Below are 19541 nucleotides of genomic sequence, written 5' to 3'. Positions count from 1 at the left end.
TATATGAATTTGGTGTCATTGTATTACCTATTCAGTCCATGTATTTGTGGATTGTTTCTTTGTGCTTCATCTTTGTTTTACAGGCCCCCCACCCTTAATATTTCTTGCAGAGGTGGTTTGGTGGTTGCATGTTCTTTCAGTTTCTGCCTATCCTGGAGGCTCTTTATCTCTCCTTGTATTCTGAATGAGAGCCTTGATGGATAAAGTGTTCTTGCCTGCTTGTTCTCATTTAGTACTCTGAATATATCATACCAGCCCTTTCTAGCCTGCCAGGTCTCTGTAGAAACATCTGCTGTTAATCTGGTATTTCTCTCCATATAATTTAAGAATCTCTTGTCTCTCACAGCTTTAAGTATTTTCTCTTTATTTTTAGAATTTGCAATTTTCACTATTAAATGTCACATTGTTGAATGGATTTTATTGATTTTTGGGGCGTCCTCTCAATGTTTTTGATATGAATGTTTGTTTTCTTCCCCAGATTAGGGACATTCTCAGCTATGATTTGTTCACATATACTTTATGGTATTCTCTCCCTCTCAGCCTTTTCTGGAACCCTAATTATATGTAAATTCTTCTTTGTCAGGTTATCATTTATTTCCCTAAGCCTTTCCTCATGGTCTCTTAATTGTTTTTCTCTTTTTTCTTCAGCTTCCTTCCTTACCATTAATTTGTCTTCTATGTCACTCACTCTCTCTTCCATTGCATTAACTTTAGCAGTTAGGACATCCAGTTCAGATTGCATCTCATTTAATCTATTTTTAATATTGGCCTGATTAAATCTCAGTTCTGCAGTAATAAAGTCTTTAGAGTCCTTTATGCTTTTTTTTTTCCAGAGTCACCAGTAACTTTATAATTGTGCTACTGAATTGACTATTTTTTGGTGCCAATTTTAAATACAGTTTTATTTAAGACATTGCATTTTCCACTTAACAATACAGTGCTTATAAAGTGCAATATTTATTTCCTTTCTCTGTGCACATATTCCATATTCAAGTATTAACAATGCCCAGTATATGTTCTATAGCAACTTTACTTTAAAAGTGCCATGGAGGGATCCCTGGGTGGTGCAGCGGTTTAGCGCCTGCCTTTGGCCCAGGGCGCGATCCTGGAGACCCGGGATCGAATCCCACATCGGGCTCCCGGTGCATGGAGCCTGCTTCTCCCTCTGCCTGTGTCTCTGCCTCTCTCTCTCTCTCTCTCTGTGACTATCATAAATAAATGAAAATTTTAAAAAAATAAATAAAAGTGCCATGGAATTTGCTGTAAATTTGGGTCCTTCAAATGTTGTGTGGAACAATGCTAGAACCCTCGTCAGGTTGGTTTAATCAACCTCTTCAATGGTAGGCCCAGAGAAGCACCATGAGAGGGAGGAGCTCCACCACCAGGGAAGCCTCCAGGCATTCCTCCCAGCATGTCTCCTGCACTCTGGTATAGCTTCGTAATGATGGGGTTGCAGACTTTCTCCAGCTCTTTCTGCTGATGTTCAAATCCTTCCTTCTCTGCAGTCTGGTTCTTATTGAGCCAATTGTTGATTTCATTGCACTTGTCAAGAATCTTTGTCTTCATCATTGATTTTGCCGTGACCTTTTTCATCTTCAACAGTTGCTTTCATGTTGAATGCATAAGACTCAAGTGAATTCTTGGAAGACATCTTGTCCTGCTGCTTATCATCTGCAGCTCTGTACTTCTCAGTTTCCTGGACCATGCACTCAATGTCCTCCTTGCTCAAGCAGCCCTTGTCATTAGTGATGATAATCTTGTTCTCTTCCCATGTACTCTTATCCACAGTAGAGACATTGAGGATACTGTTAGCATCAATATCTAAAGTGACTTCAATCTGAGGAATGCCATGTGGGGCAGGAGGTATGCCTGTAAGTTCAAACTTGCCAAGTAGGTTGTTATCCTTGATCATAGCATGCTTACCTTCATATACCTGAATAAACACACCGGGCTGGTTGTCAGAGTAAGTAGTAATGTTTTCTGTCTGTTTGGTAGGAATGGTAGTATTGTGCTTGATAAGCACAGTCATTGTATTGAAATCCATATTCTGTAACTCGGGGGTAGAGAGTACTATTTCTGGTTCTTTCTTTTGCGGTGAATTCTTCCTTCTAGTCATTTTGTTCAATGCACAGTGGCTGTATGAGTGGGCTGAGTCAAAAATATCAACCACTACCAAAGTAATATACACCCTAGATTATTGCAAAGAGGGCAGAGACCAGAAAATGAAAAAGAAGAACAGAGGAAAAAAGGAGCACTAAAGTGAAAACAGATTTTAAGACAAAGTAGTAAAGATAAGAGGCCAAATACCACAAAGAAGAAGAAAATAGAAAAGAAAAAAAGAAGAATACAGTAAAGAAAAAAGAAAAAAGGGGGGACTGGGGGATGGTTGTGGTGAAGCACTGGTAGTGGAGAGAGAATATAGTCTGCCTGAGGGGTCCTAGAGGGTGATCCTCTTGGTTTTGAGTTTATTTTGTTCTGTATGTTAGAAGATGCTCAATCCCAAGTTTATATAAATCAGAAACACTTTTAGAAACCTCAATATTGACCACTAAAACATAAACAAGATAAAAGAGGGAGGCTGAATGGGAATGAAGAGAGAATATAATCTCATAGAATGAACCATCACAATATTCTACTTGGTTCTGGTTGTATGTTTGTTGTGTTTTAGAAAGTATAAATTTCTAGCATTGTAAAAAAAAAAAAACTGGGCAGAAAAAAACAAACAAAAAACACAAAACAAAAACCCATATCTCATATATCTACCCAAATTAAATTGAATACGTTGAAGGGAATCCAGAAGTGAAAAATATATCTAAGACATGTCATTGTAGAAATATGAAAGTCAAATAGGAAATTACTTAAAAATGAGGAGCTGGTAAAATATTGTAGTTAATGTTGGAAAAGAGAAAAAATATTGGAAATTTTTAGTCTGATATAAAAATTGTCACAATGGAAAAAGGGGAAAGCAATGGGACCCTCAAGTTTTATATACTGTTTTCCCTTGATTTTCCCTCAGTCCTGGAGCTTTCCAGCCCTGCTTGGTCAAAAACTTGCTCTTCCCTTGTTCTTCCATCTGGTTTTCTTGGGGAGGGGTCTGATGTGCTGATTTTCAGGTGTTTGTGTCTGGATGGAGATGCCATGCCCCCTGCCAGGTACTGGGCTCAGTGTGAGCTGTTTATCCTGTGAGGCCTTTGTTCCCTGGTGGCCCCACCTCTCCCAGGCACATGGTGAAATAAAGAGGAAAAACAACAATGGCAGTGGCCAGGTTTCCAGCTCTGGAGTCGAGTTCCCTGCGAGTAACTAGCCAGTGTCTCCCAGTCTACACTGGCCTAGATACTCCCTGGGGCCTTGTAGGTGCACAGGTCTGAACAGCTTGGGGGTGCTCAGCGATAGGAGAGTTCTCACTGTCCTGTGCCCTCCCACTTCCGCCAGTCCTAGGGGGAGTTCAGCATCAACGGCTTTGTCAGCTTGGGTGCCCTGGGATATGGGGCCTTGTGCTGCTGGAACCATGCTCCCAGGGACTGCCTCTCCCAAAGGGAATGGGGCACAGCCACCTCCGTCCAGAGCCAGCTCACCTAATCAACTGGCTTCTCCCAAATGCCCCAGAGGGCTGTGGTGCTCCAGCCATTTACTAATTTTGGACCATGGTTTGTAGTGAGATTTCCTATATGTGCTCTCCTCGGATAGTGACTCCGGGAATCTTCATTTTTCTTTAATTTTTCTTTTTTCTTTCTATTTTTTTATTAGTTTCAGAAGTAGACTTTAGTGATTCATTAGTTGCATATAACACCCAGTGCTCATTACATTAAGTGCCCTCCTTAATGCCTATCACCCAATTATCCCTTCCCCCCACCTACCTCCTCTCTAGCAAAACTTAGTTTGTTTCCTAGAGTTTTGCATCTCTTATGATTTGTCTCCCTCTCAATTTTCATATTTTATTTTTCCTCCCCTTTCTCTATGTTCATGTTTTGTTTCTTAAATTCCACATATGAGTGAAAGCATATGGTATGTCTTTCTCTACCTAACTTACTCTCTAGTTCTATCCACATCATTGCAAATGGCGAGATTTCATTCTTTTTGATAGCTGAGTGATATATATATAGAGAGAGATAGATATAGATACATTACTATATACCTATATAGATATATATATTTCATTCTTTTTGATGGCTGAGTAATAGATATAAATGACAGATATCTATCTATCTATCTATCTATCTATCTATCATCTATCTATCTACATAGAGAGAGAGGCAGTTTAGCTACTATGGACATTGCTGCTATAAAAATTAGGGTGCATGTGCCTCCTTAAATCACTATGTATCCTTTTAATAAATACCTATAGTGCAATTGCTGGCTGGTCTCAGCTTCCCAGGGGAAGTTCTACTTTCAACTTTTTGAGGAACTCCATCCTGTTTGCCACAGTGGCTGCACAAGTTTGCATTCCTACCAACAGTGTCCCCTCCCCATCCACACCAACAACTGTTGTTTCCTGAGTTGTTCATTTAAAGAAACGTTTGTGGGATCCCTGGGTGGCGCAGCAGTTTGGCACCTGCCTTTGGCCCAGGGCGTGATCCTGGAGACCCGGGATCGAATCCCACATCGGGCTCCCGGTGCATGGAGCCTGCTTCTCCCTCTGCCTGTGTCTCTCTGCCTCTCTCTCTCTCTCTGTGACTATCATAAATAAATAAAAATTAAAAAAAAATAAAGAAACATTTGTTTCATACATTGTTATGCCAATATATTTTTCCTGAAATTAAAAAAGGCCTTAAATTTTTAATTTCCTTGATTATCTCTGAACCTACAGATAATCCATAACTACCCTCTCTTTAACAATGAAAAATATATTTACAAAACATTCAGACAAAGCAAATAATCTGTTTATTAATTTCTCCTCTTTTTCCTTCTCCTCTTTTCTTCTTCTTCTTCTTCTTCTTCTTCTTCTTCTTCAAAATATGGAAGGCAGCCTTTTTTGATCCTTCTGTCCTCTGCTACAATCTGAATTACAACATAGCATTTATGAAGTTCTCTTTGCCACCATCCTGGAAACCCATTTCAGAATTCACTTTATTCCCCTGTCATTACACTTCCATAAGAATGTGTTTCTTAACTTGTTTTACATATTGAAATGTCCTTATTCCAATGTTATTTCCAAATGATAGTACAATATAGAATTCTATATTGCAAATCATATTTACTTTGAATCTCAAAAGTTATAGTCCTTTTTCTGGTTTTCAGTACTGCTATTGAGAGGTCTGATGCCATTATGGTTTATTATCTTTTGAGTGTGACCAGAATGTAGTTCTATTTCTGGAAGCTTTAAGGATTATATCTTTATCTTTATTACTTAAATGTAATAATGATTTCCTTGGTGTGGCTAAGTTTTCATTCATTGTAATGAGTATTCAGAATGAGCCACTTTAGTCTAGAAACTCATATTCCTAAGATCTACCAAATATTCTTAACTTATTCCTTTGATTATTTTTCCTTCTATTTACTTTATCATTTTAATCTTTCCTTCCTTCTTTTATTTCATGTTTCCTTTTCTAAGTTGTAAAGAATTACTCTAATTTTTCTCTCCTTCTCTCTCCAATATAATATAGAAGTTAGGTGTTTCTTAATCTGAGAAACAAAAATGAGATAATATCCATATATCTTTTATTTTCCACAGATAATTGGTAGTTTTTAATTTTTTAAATTATGTTACGTCTTTTCTGCAATGATTTGTTAATTCTTGGATGTTCTTTCATAGTTTAGATGAGGTCCTGAAAACTTGATTGGAAGGAAAATGTACACAGCTGAGACTTATCACTTATAATACTTCAGTGTATGGTGATCTTCTGAGATGGTTTCATTGATAGATCTCCAAAAGCCAGATCCTCAGGCTCTTCTTTTCCTTAATATATGGGTTTGCATTATTATTTTACATTTTTTGTAGCCAACTATGACCTAGCCTTTTGGTTTCTAAATGATATTGAAAACAATATGGAATCAAATAAATAAATGAATAATAAATAAATAAATAAATAAATAGAATTTGTTCCTTAACAACCATTAAATATTATTTTAAAATTATTTACATATGTTTCTATGTATATGAACATTTAATTCATCATCATGACACAGAACTAGAAGAGATCTTAGAAAGATACAACTTTCTAATTTTACAGAGAATTAAACCAAAGGCAAGAGAAATGCAATGACTTTTTTAGGTCACACTTAGTTCATCTGGCACCTCATTCAGTATTTAGTCAAACATGATTAATTAAATGTTAATTAATTAATTAAATGTACTATATAAGACCATGACATTGGGTATACAAAATAAATAACTAGATTCATAAAGATTAACATCCCAAATTATATTCACTGCATTCATATTTCCTATTTTGAATAAGAATAATATATTATAATAAAGCATTTATTTTATTGTACATTAATATGAGCTAGGGGGAAAGAAATTCACTTGAGAAGTAAAGATTTTAGCCGTTTTTCTTTAAAAGGCAGAGACTTATGATATATTAAACATTTATTAAGCTGCTTTTAGGAACATGATACTGTTTAGGGTTCTAGAAAGTTATCCAAAAAGTGGAGGTATGTCCTCTGACCTAAAGAAGCTCAACCTATTAATTGTAAGCAATCTTTTAGCACTGTAATGTGCACTTATAGAAAGATTGCTTTATATGTGACTTCCCTTTCTCATGCAAATAAGTCTTGAGAATTCTCATTCATTATCCTCTATTTTAACATAGATTACAGAGCCAAGACACTTCCTGTGATTAGTAAATAACTCTCTCTCCCATATCATCTCCCGGGCATGTTTCAAACAGCCCCTTCAATGCTGTATCTTCTCATGCTATTTATTATCCTGTCTTTTTAAGATTGGAGACTCAATTTCATATTACCTTCCAGAGTCTTCCAGAGCCTAGCCCACTGATTTTTTAAATTCCAGGCTTTAAGTCCTCTGGTTGTAAGAATTCATGAAATTATCCCCCTCTGATTTCAAAACCAAATTCTATGGTGATTCATCTTCCTAGTGTGAGCCCCATGGAGTGATTTTTTTCTCCCCTCTCCATGCCCAGAGCTCCCTCTAGCATATGGCTCAAAAATCCATTTAGCTTCCCACCTCATCTCTGCCCTTTATATCCTCTTCAGTGTGGTCTGTTCTCTACATTTTATTGTGGAGTTTGTTTTTCCAGTTTTTGAGTCATTTTCTGAGTTATTTACACAGAGATGAGTATTATCTAATTGTATCCACATAAGAGGTGAGCTTTGGGTCCTCCTACTCTACAATATTCCCCTGAAGTCTCTAATATACCCAAATTTTTAATTGAATTTGCCCATTGGCTTTTACGACTTTATTTCTATATGAAACTTTGAGGTTAAACTGCTAAAAGGCATACATGAAATACAATAGTTATAACCAGTCTTTGGTCCAATTACCCACTGTTGTGTGCAACAATTCTGGTACACAATCAAGAGAAATTGAGCTATTTTTCTGTTCTTATCTCTTGTAACCATGTTATTTGCAACTGAAGAGTAACTTAAATTAGATAAATAAGCAAGTTTGACCAATGGCAGCTAAGAAATTTTTCATAAATGAAGTTCATCAACAAGGTGCAGAGTGTTGGGTAGCTCCGGTGGCACAGCGGTTTGGCGCCGCCTGCAGCCTGGGGTGTGATCCTGGAGACCCGGGATCAAGTCCCACATCGGGCTCCCTGCATGGAGCCTGCTTCTGCCTCTCCCTCTGCCTGTGTTTCTGCGTCTCTCTCTTTCTATGAATAAATAAATAAAATCTTTAAAAAAAGGTGCAGAGTGTTAAGAAAAAAATTGGAAGGAGAGTTTTTTTTATTAATCATGGAGTATGTTCTAGAAGGACAGATTTCACTGGAAGGCTTCTCCAGGAACAAAGGAGCTGGCAGGTTCTGTTTCCCTCCCTTGAAGCTAAGATAAACACACAACCACCTGCAGTAACCAGCATAGTGCTGGCATTAAACACCTAACCTGCTTACAATGTGTTCTGCTTTCTCAAGCTGGACCTTCTTTAGTACTGGCTCTGTGTGTCACTCTCCCACCAGAAGGCCATCACAAACCATGCCAACACCAATCTCCCACTGGGTACTTTGTCAAACCATGGTATTTGCAGCAAGGGCAGCTTGTCACCTCCACCAGAGAACATACAACCTTTATTAAAACTGCATTCCCCACCATACATGCTTTCAGATTGCACCATTGCAGGCTCTAGTCTCAGGGGTGCCACTTTATTAAATGTGAACAATCCACTCACTACTTTCAAGAGCAAGAGACATAGCTGACTTTCCAAACAGAGCAACAGACACAGAGATAAATAAAATGGGAAGACAGAGGAATACATCCCAAATAAAAGAACAGGACAAAACCATAGCAGGGCACCTAGTCTGATAGAGAATTTAAAGTAATGATCATAAAGCCACATATTGGACTTGAGGAAAATGTGGAGAAAGTCAGTGAGATCATTAATAAAGATGGAAACCCCAAAAAGAACCAGTTAGAGATGAAGAACCCAATAAAATAAATTAAAAATACATCAGATGGAATAAATAGAAGGCTACAGGAAGCAGAACTAGCATGATCTAGAAGACAGAATAATGGAAAGTAAGCTGAAGAGGGGAGAGAAAATTATGCAAAATGAGAATAGGCTTAGGGAACTCAGTAACTCCATCAAGCATAATAACATTTGCATTATAGGGATCCCAGAAGAAGAGAGAGAAAAGGGGGCACAACATGTATTTGAAGAAATAATGGCTGAAAACTTTCCTAATCTGGAGAAAGAAACATATATCTAGACCCAGTAGGCACAGAGATCATCCAACAAAATCAGCCCAAGGAGGTCCACACCAAGATACATAGTAATTAAATCAGCAAAAGTAGTGAGAATTTTAATAGTAGTAAGAGAAAAGGAAACAACATACAAGGGGAACCCCATAAGGCTATCACTGGAATTTTTAACAGAAACTTTACAGAACAGAAGAGAGTGGCATGATATATTCAAAGTGCTGAAAGGAAAAAAAAATCTACAACAAAGAATACTCTATCCAGCAAGGTTATTTTCCAGAATAATAGGAGAGATAGTTTCCCAGAAAAACAAAAGGGATAGGAGTTCATGACCACTAAGTCAGCCCTAGAAAAAATGTTAAAAGGGACTCTTCAAGTGGAAAGGAAAAGCCAGAAGTAAGAGTAAGAATAGTAGGAAACACAAAAGCAGTAAAAACAAACAATCCCAAATATATCTGTTAAAATTAGTCAAGGGACTCACAAAATAAAAAAAATATAAAGTATGACACCATATACCTAAAATTTTGGGGTGATAGTAAAGAATAGGTTCAAATTTAAAAACTATAAAGTTAATATAAACTTCTATATGCAGAAGATGTTATATAGAAACATGGTGTAACAAATCAAAAACCAGTGATACATACGCAGAAATGAAGGGAAAGGAAGCCAAGTATATCACTAAAGATAATAAACTTAGAGTGAGAGAAGAGAGCAAGAGAAGAAAGGAACAGGGGAAATCTACAAAACAATTATGAAACAAGTAACAAAATGGCAATAAATAATACCTATAAATAATTACTTTGAATGAAGATGGACTAAATGCTCTAATTAAAAGACATAGGGTGATGGAATGGATAAAAAAAGAAGACCCATCCATATGCTTGCTGCCTACAAGTGACTCATTTCAGACCTAAAGATACATGCAGATTGAAAGTGAGTGGATGTACATTTATCATGCAAATGGATGTGAAAAGAAATTCAGGGTAGTAACACTTAGAGACAATATATTTTAAAACAAAGACAGACTTTGGGGTGTGTGGGTGGCTCAATCAGTTAAGCATCTATCTGTCTTTGGCTCAGGCCATGATCCTGAGGTCCTAGGGTCATGCCCCACATTGAGCTCCCCACTCAGGGGAAGTCTACTTTTCCCTCTCCCTCTGACCCTCCCCCTTGTTCATCTTTTCACTTTCTCTCTCTCTCTCAAATGAATGTTTTTTAAAAAAAATATAGCAAAAAATTAAAAAAAATAAAACAAAGACTAACCGGAATCAAAGAAGGATACTATATAATAATTAAAGGGAAAACCAAAGAAGACATAACAATTGTAAATATGTATGCATCCAACATGGGAGCACCTAAATACATTATATAGTTAATAACAGATATAAAAAAATACTTTATAATAATACAGTAATAGTAATAGACATTAACACCTCTTTTACATCAATGGGAAGATCATCTAAATAGAAAATTGACATGGAACAGTGGCTTTGAATGGTACCCTGGATGGACCAGATGGATTTAATATTCAGATGGATCTGAATATCCATATTCAGAACATTCCATCCTAAAAAGCAAATCACACATTCTGTTTAAATGCACATGGAAAATGTCCAGACTACATCACATATGAGGCCACAAGTCTCAATAAATTCAAAAAAATCAAAGTAATGTCAAGCATCTCTCCTGAACATGACACTATGAACCTAGAAGTCAGCTATAAGAAAAAAGTCTGAAAGTACCACAAATGCATGGAGTTTAAAAAAAATATGATATGAAGAATGAATAGGTCAACTAGGAAATCAAAGCAGAAGTCAAAAATTGCATGGAGAGAAGTGAAAATGTACACACAATAGTCCAAAATATTTGGGATGAAGCAAAAGTAGTTCTAAGAAGGAAGATTATAGCAACACAGGCCTACTTCAAGAAGCAAGAAAAGCCTAAATAAATAATCTGACCTTACACCTAAAGGAGCTATAAAAAGAACCAATCCAAAACCAGCAGAAAGAAAGGAATAATAAATAAGAGAGCAGAAATAAATGATATAAAAACAAAAACCCAAATAAAATAGAACAGATAAATGAAACCAGGAGCTGGTTCTTTGAAAAGATCAACAAAATAGATAAACTTCTAGCCAGACACATCATCAAAAAGAGAGAGGGAAAAAGAGGTAGAAATAGAAAGAGATAGATAATACTTAAAACCTCAAAATCAGAAACCAAAAAGGAAAAATAACCAATACCACAGAAATACAAAGGATTTTAAGAGAATATTGTGAAAAATTATATGCCAACAAACTGGATAACCTAGAATAAATGGATAAATTCCTAGAAACATAACCTACCAAACCTGAAAAAGGAATAAATAGAAAATTTGAATGGACCAATTACCAGCAATGAAATTGAATCAGAAACAAACAAACAAACAAACAAAAAACCTCTCAACAAGCAAAAGCCCAGGACCAGATGACTTCACAGGTGAATTCTATCAAACGTCTAAAGAAGTGTTAATATCTATTCTCAAACTTTTTCAAAAAGGAGAAGAGGTTGGAAAACTTCCAAATTCATTATTTGAGGCCAGTATTATCCTAATACGAAATCAGATAAAAACACCACAAAACAAAAACAAAAACTACAGGCCAATATCTCTGATAAACATAAATGTAAAAATTCCTCAACAAAATATTAGCAAACTGAATCTAACAATGCATTAAAAAATCATTCACCAGTATTAAGTAGGATTTATTCCTGAGAAACAAAGGTGGTTCAATATTCACAAGTAAATCAAGGTGATACATCACATCAATATGAGAAAGGATAAAATCCACAAAATCAGTTAAGTAGATACTGAAAAAGCATTTTACAATGTACAACATCCATTTATCATAAAAATCCTCAACAAAGTAGGATTAAAGGGAACATACTCCAACTTACTAAAGGTCCTTATGAAAAATCCACAATTAACATTATACTAAATAGTGAAAAAATGAGATCATTTCCGTAAGGTCAGGAACAAGACAAGAATGTTACTCTCACCACTTTTACTCAACATAGTACTGCAAGTCCTAGCCATAGTAATTAGACAAAAGAAAGTAATAAAAAACATCCAAAATGGTAAGAAAGAAGTAAAAGTTTGACTCTTTGCAGATGACATGATACTATGTATGGAAAACCCTAAAAATTCCACCAAAAAAACCCTATAAGAACTGATAAATGAATTCAGTATGATTACAGGATACAAAATGAATGTATAGAAATCCATTACATTTCTATATATTAATAATAAAGCAGAAAGTTAAACAATTCCATTTACAATTGCACCAAAAATAATAAATACCTCCATGCCCCCTGGTCTGCCCAAGTAAACTCCTTGGGAAAACAAAACAAAACAGTATAGTACTGGACCAAAAATGGATCCTTAGATCAATAGAACAGAAAAGAAAGCCCAGATATAAATCCACAATTATATGGTGAATTAACCTTTGTCAAAGGAGGCAATATGCAATGGGGAAAAGATAGTCTTCTCAATAAGGGTGTAGGGAAAACTGGATAGCTATATGCCAATGAATGAAGCTGGACCACTTTCTTATGTCATACACAAAAATAAACTCAAAATAGGTTAAGGACCTATATATTAGACCTGAGGCCATAAAAAATCTTTAAAAAGAGCATAGGCAGCAGTTATTTCTCTGACATTGACTATAACATCCTCTAGATATATCTTCTGAGGCAAGCAAAACCAAAATAAAAATAAACTATCTGGACTACATCAAAATAAAAAGCTTCTGCACTGCAAAGAAAACAACCAACAAACTAAAACAATCTACATAATGGGAGAATATATTTCCAAACGGCATATCTGATAAAAGGTTAGTATCTAAAATACATACAGAACTTATATAAGTCAACGCCATAAAAACTAAATAATACATTAAAAATGGGAAGAAGATATGAATAGATATTTCTCCAAAGAAGATATACAGATGGCCTACATACACATAAAAAGAAGCTCACCAATACTCATCACCAGCAACATGCAAATCAAAACCACAATGAGGTATCAAAGGAGCAAACAATAGGTGTTGGCAAGGATGCAGAGAAAGGGGAACCCTCTTAGACTGTTTCCTGGAATGCAAACTGGTGCAGCCACTGTGGCAAGCAGTATGGTACCTCAAAAAATTAAAAACAGAACTACTCTATGACCCAGTAATCATACTACTGGGTATATACCCAAAGAATACAAAAACACTATATATATATATATATATATATATATATATATATATATATATATATATCTGTATGTTTATTGTAGCATTATTTACAATAGACAAATTATGGAAGTCACCTAAGTACCCACTGATAGATGAACAGATGAAGAAGATACGGTATTTAGTAACAAAAAAGAAAGAAATCTTGCCATTTGCAATGGCATATATGGATCTAAAGAGTATAATGCTAGTGAAATAAGCCAGTCAGAGAATGGCAAATCCCATATGATTTCATGAATATATGGAATTTAAGAAACAAAAGAATAAAGGTAATAAAAGAGAGAGACATACCAAAAAAAAACAAACTTTTACCTATAAAGGAGAAACAGTTACCAGAAGGGAGATGGGTGTTGGGGATGGGTTAAATAGGTGAAGGTGATTTAGAGTACACTTAGCATGATGAACACTAAGTAATATATGGAATTATTGAATCACTATATTGTACACTTGAAACTAATACAATACTGAATGTTATCTATTCTGGTATTAATAAAATAAAGTGAAATAATAAATTTTAGAAAGATGCATAAAGTAATTTGTAATTCAGAAAAATTTATTCATATTAAATATCTCTTATTTTAGGATATATTGATGAGAATATAAATGGTTCAAAAACCAGAAGAGGTGTCAGAGATATAGGTGGCAAATATAGAGTTGATGAGTAATTACTAGAAAGCAGAATCTAAATAATAACAGAAATCCAAGTAATATGTAGTGTGAGGCAAGAGAACAAAACAATTAAGTCCAAGGGGGAAGGCTTCAAAGAGGATATATTTTTGGAACCAGTTTTGATAAATTGGTATGTCCTTGACAGTCAGAGATTGAGCAGAGGATATTACAGGGTGACAGAACAGCATGACCCAAAGCAAAGAGTCAAACAAGTACTGGCCAAAGTGCCTGGAGCAGAGGAGATAATGATCAGAATATAGGCTGAATAGGTAGGCTGAAATAATGGAGATTTCAAATAACATGATTAGGAATTTAGATATTATTCAAAAGGACATTGATAATTTATTTTAAAGATTTTATTTATTCATTTGAGAGAGAGGGTGCACAAGCAGGGGGGAGGGGCAGAGGGAGAGGGAGAAACAGACTCCCTGCTAAGCCAGGAGCCTAACATATAGCTTGACCCACAGACCTGGAGATCATGACCTGAGCCAAAGGCAGACGCTTAATCATCTGAGCCACTCAGGTACCCCAGAACTTGATAGTTTTAGATAAAATGAATAGCATGATAAATTTTGAAGTTTAGGACAATTACTCTGATAGAAGAATAATGATTTAGAACAAATAGAAACTGGAGACAAAGGGAAATAGTGTTATAGTCCTCAAGCATGAAAGAAGGACATGATTAGGGCAAAAAGAGATGCAAAAAACATTATGCAGTTGAAATCACTAGAGGAATATAAACAGAAATCAATACCAACAGGTCTAACATAGGAAATGGAAACAGAGAATGCAGGAGAAGGAACTGTATTAGATGTCAAAATATTGTGGGTTAGCTTAATGTAATGGAACTGAACATATTGTATAAAGGCTCAGGTGGAAGAAGAAAAAAAATCACTAAATATCAGTGCTTATAGAGGTGCCACATCAGTAGTGCAGTCAGTTAAGCATCTGACTCTGGGTTTTGGATCAGGTCCTGATCTCAACGTCATGGGACTGAGCAATGCATTAGGCTTCACGCTCAGCACAGTCTGTTTAAGACTCTCTCATGGGGCACTTGGGTGGCTCAGTGGTTGAGCATCTGCCTTTCACTCAGGTCATGATATCGGGGTCCTGGGATCCAATAACATACGGGGCTCCCTGCAAGGAGCTTGCTTCTCCCTCTGCCTGTGTCTCTGCCTCTCTCTCTGTGCCTCTCATGAATAAATAAAATGTTTAATAAATAAATCATACCTTTTAAAAAAGACTCTGTCTCTTTCTGCCCCTCCATCCCTCTCAAATACATACATACATACATACATACATACATACATACATAAATAGGGGCAAGGCAAGATGGCGGAAGAGTAGGGTCCTCAAGTCACCTCTCCCCAGCAACTCACCTAGATAACTTTCAAATCATCCTGAAAACCTACGAGTCTGGCAGGAGATTTAAAGAGAGAACAGCTGGAATGCTACAGAGAGAAGAGTTTGCGCTTCTAACAAGATAGGAAGACTGAAAAATAAATAAATAAATAAATAAATAAGAATCCATTGGGGGAGGACCTCCACGAGGAGCCGGGCTAAGGCCAGGTGGCAGGAGCCTTCAGGAGAGGAAAGCCCAGTCCCAGAGATGTAGGAACTTTAAACATCTTCCCAGACAGAAAGGTGCTCGCAGGGAACTTGGGCAGGATCCCAGAGGGACAGTGGAGCCTCCAGTATCCTATGGTCACTAGCAGAGAAGGGGCACCCCAAGGGAGAGCCCGAAACACACCTTTAGAGGAGCGCCATAACAGGATGGAGTGCACACCTGGCACTCCCTCGGGGGAAGGTCAGAGAGTGGCTCTGGGCAGAGAGGACTGCATAGCCCCCGGAGCATGATTCTACCAGCACAGGCCCTGGATCCCAAGGCGCGGGAAGACACAGCCCAGGATCCTGCACTCTCCCGGGAAAGGCAGAGGCAGGGAGGGCACAGGACAGCGAGGATGCTCCTTCCGCCGGGCGCCCCCAGGTGTGCAGATCAGCGCCCCCTACCCCTGGGAGAATCCAGGCCAGTGCAGACTGGAAGACTGCAGTAGTTACTATGGGAGAAGAATCCAGGTCTGGAGAGCTGGCCACAGCCACTGTGGTTGTTCCTCCTTGTGTCACCCTGTGCCTGGGAGGGTCGGGGCTGCCAGGGAACAGAGTCCTCACAGGATAAACAGCTCCAACTGAGCCGTGCACCTGGCAGGCGGCGGGGCAGCTCCCCCAGGGGCATACACCTGAGAATCAGCACAGCAGGGCCCTCCCGCAGAAGACCAGCTGGAAGGACAGGGGAAGAGCAAGTTATGGACCAAGCAGCACTGGAAAGCTCCAGGGGAAGTCAAGGGATTTACAGTATATAGAACCAGAGGATACCCCCCGCCTTGGTCTTTTGTTTTCGTTTTTGTTTTTTGTTTTGTTTTTTTCTTTGTTTGTTTCTTTTTCCCTTTTTTAAATTTTTTTCCTTTACAACTCATTTTTAGCCACTCTGCACTGAGCAAAACTACTAGAAAGAAGAACTCACAACAAAAGAAAGAATCAGAAACAGTACTCTCTGCCACAGAGTTACAGAATGTGGATTACATTTTGATGTCAGAAAGCCAATTCAGAAGCACAATTATAAAGCTACTGGTGGCTCTGGAAAAAAGCATAAAGGTTTCAAGAGACTTCATGACTGCAGAATTTATATCAAATCAGGCCTAAATTAAAAATCAACTAAAAGAGATGCAATACAAACTGGAGGTCCTAAAGATGAGGGTTAATGAGGTGGAAGAAAGAGTGAGTGACATAGAAGACAAACTGATGGCAAGAAAGGAGGCTGAGGATAAAAGAGAAAAACAATTAAAAGACCATGAGGAAAACGTAAGGGAAATAAATGACAGCCTCAAAAGGAAAAATCTATGTTTAATTGGGGTTCCAGATGATACTGAAGAGGACAGAGGAACAGAAAGCATATTTGAACAAATCATAGCTGAGAAATTCCCTAACTTGGGGGGGGGGGGAATGGGCATTCACATCCAGGAGACAGAGAGCACCCCCCCCCCGAAAAAATCAATGAAAACCGTTCAACAGCCTGACATTTAAGAGTGAAACTTGCAAATTCCAAAGATAAAAAGCAAATCCTTAAAGCAACAAGACACAAGAGATCCCTAATGTATATGGGGAGAACAATTAGATTAATAGCAGACCTCTCTGCACAGAGGCCTGGCAGGCCACAAAGAGCTGGCAGGATATATTCAGGGTCCGAAATGAGAAGAACATGTAGCCAAGAATACTTTATCCAGCAAGGCTTTCATTCAGAATAGAAGGAGACATAAAGAGCTTCCAAGATAGGCAGAAACTGAAGGAATATTTGACCACCAATCCAGCAATACAAGAAATATTAAAGGGGAATCTGTAGAAGAAAGAGGAAGGCCAAAGAAACACTCCACAAAAACAGGGACTGAATAGGTATTATGATGACAGTAAATTCATATCTTTCAATAGTAACTCTGAACGTGAATGGGTTTCAAGATCCCATCAAAAGATGCAGGGTTTCAAACTGGATAAAAAAGCAAGACCCATTTATTTGCTATCTACAAGAAACTAATTTTATTCTATTTTATCTTTATATAAATTTATTTTTTATTGGTGTTCAATTTGCCAACATATAGAATAACACCCAGTGCTCATTGCATCAAGTGCCCTCCTCAGTGCCCATCACCCAGTCACCCCACCCCCCGCCCGCCTCCCCTTCCATCACCCCTAGTTCGTTTACCAGAGTTAGGAGTCTCTCAAGTTCTGTCTCCTTTTCTCTTTTTTTTTTTAATTTTTATTTATTTATGATAGTCACAGAGAGAGAGAGAGAGGCAGAGGCACAGGCGGAGGGAGAAGCAGGCTCCATGCACCGGGAGCCTGATGTGGGATTCGATCAGGGGTCTCCAGGATCGCGCCCTGGGCCAAAGGCAGGCGCCAAACCGCTGCGCCACCCAGGGATCCCCCTGTCTCCTTTTCTTATATTTCCCACTCATTTTTCTCCTTTCCCCTTTATTCTCTTTCACTATTACTTATATTCCCCAAATTAATGAGATCATATAAAGTTTGTCCTTCTCGGGGATCCCTGGGTGGCGCAGCGGTTTGGCGCCTGCCTTTGGCCCAGGGCGCGATCCTGGAGACCCGGGATAGAATCCCACGTCAGGCTCCCGGTGCATGGAGCCTGCTTCTCCCTCTGTCTGTGTCTCTGCCTCTCTCTCTCTCTCTGTGACTATCATAAAAAATAAATAAAAAAAAATTAAAAAAAAAAAGTTTGTCCTCCGATTGACTTATTTCACTCAGCCTAATACCCTCCAGTTCCATCCACGTGGAAACAAATGGTGGGTATGGTATTTCCTATTTCTAATGGCTGAGTAATATTCCATTGTATACATAAACCACATCTTTATCCATTCATCTTTCGATGGACACCGAGGCTCCTTCCACAGTTTGGCTATTGTGGACATTGCTACTATAAACATCAGGGTGCAGGTGTCCCAGCGTTTCACTGAATCTGTATCTTTGGGGTAAATCCCCAGCAGTGCAAATGCTGGGTTGTAGGATAGATCAATTTTTAACTCATTGAGGAACCTCCACACAGTTTTCCAGAATGGCTGTACCAGTTCACATTGACACCAACAGTGCAAGAGGATTCCCCTTTCTGAACATCCTCTCCAATATTTGTGGTTTCCTGCATTGTTAATTTTCGCCATTCTCACTGGTGTGAGGTGGCATCTCATTGTGGTTTTGATTTTTATTTCCCTGATGGCAAGGGATGCGGAGCATTTTCTCATGTGCTTGTTGGCCATGTCTGTCTTCCTCTGTAAGATTTCTGTTCATGTCTTTTTCCCATTTCATGATTGGATTGTTTGTTTCTTTGGTGTTGAGATTATTAAGTTCTTTAAAGATCTTGGAGACTAGCCCTTTGCCTGATATGTCATTTGAAAATATCTTCTCCCATTCTGTAGGTTGTCTTTGAGTTTTGTTGACTGTATCTTTTGCAGTACAAAAGCTTCTTATCTTCATGAAGTCCCAATAGTTCATTTTTGCTTTTGTTTCTCTTGCCTTCGTGGATGTATCATGCAAGAAATTACTGTGGCCAAGTTCAAAAAGGGTATTGACTGTGTTCTCCTCTGGGTTTTCATGGAATCGTCTCTCACATTGAGATCTTTCATCCATTTTGAGTTTTCTTTGTGTAATGAGCAAGAGAGTGGTCTAGTTTCATTCTTCTGCATGTGGATGTCCAATTTTCCCAGCACCATTTATGGAAGATACAGTCTTTCTTCCAGTGGATAGTCTTTCCTCCTTTATCGAATATAAGTTGACCATAAAGTTGAGGGTCCACTCCTGGATTCTCTATTCTGTTCCATTGATCTATGTGTCTGTTTTTGTGCCAGAACCACACTGTCTTGATGACCACAGCTTTGTAGTACAACTTGAAATCTGTCATTGAGATGCTCCAGCTATGGTTTTCTTTTTTAAAATTCCCCTGGCAATTCAAGGTCTATTCCGATTCCACACAAATCTTCAGATGATTTTTTCCAAGTCTCCTAAGGAAGTCCATGGTATTTTGATAGGGATTGCATTAAACGTGTAAATTGCCCTGGGTAACATTGACATTTTCACAATATTAATTCTGCCAATCCATGAGAATGGAGTATTTTTCCATCTTTTTTGTCTTCCTCAGTTTCTTTCAGAAGTGTTCTATAGTTTTTAGGGTATAGATCCTTTACCTCTTTGGTTAGGTTTATTCCCAGGTATCTTATGCTTTCGGGTGCAA

At 37.8% G+C, this 19541-nt stretch overlaps 1 pseudogene; it reads right to left on the bottom strand.

The window, feature by feature from the left end:
* Positions 1 to 1311: 1311 nt before the first annotated feature.
* Positions 1312 to 2029, bottom strand: LOC112934664 (heat shock cognate 71 kDa protein pseudogene; annotated as a pseudogene).
* Positions 2030 to 19541: the final 17512 nt, after the last annotated feature.

Source organism: Vulpes vulpes, chromosome X (assembly GCF_048418805.1).
Source record: "Vulpes vulpes isolate BD-2025 chromosome X, VulVul3, whole genome shotgun sequence".
In the NCBI taxonomy this organism is placed as follows: domain Eukaryota; kingdom Metazoa; phylum Chordata; class Mammalia; order Carnivora; family Canidae; genus Vulpes; species Vulpes vulpes.
Note: the sequence above shows the minus strand (reverse complement) of the source record. Positions and strands in the feature narration are given on the sequence as shown.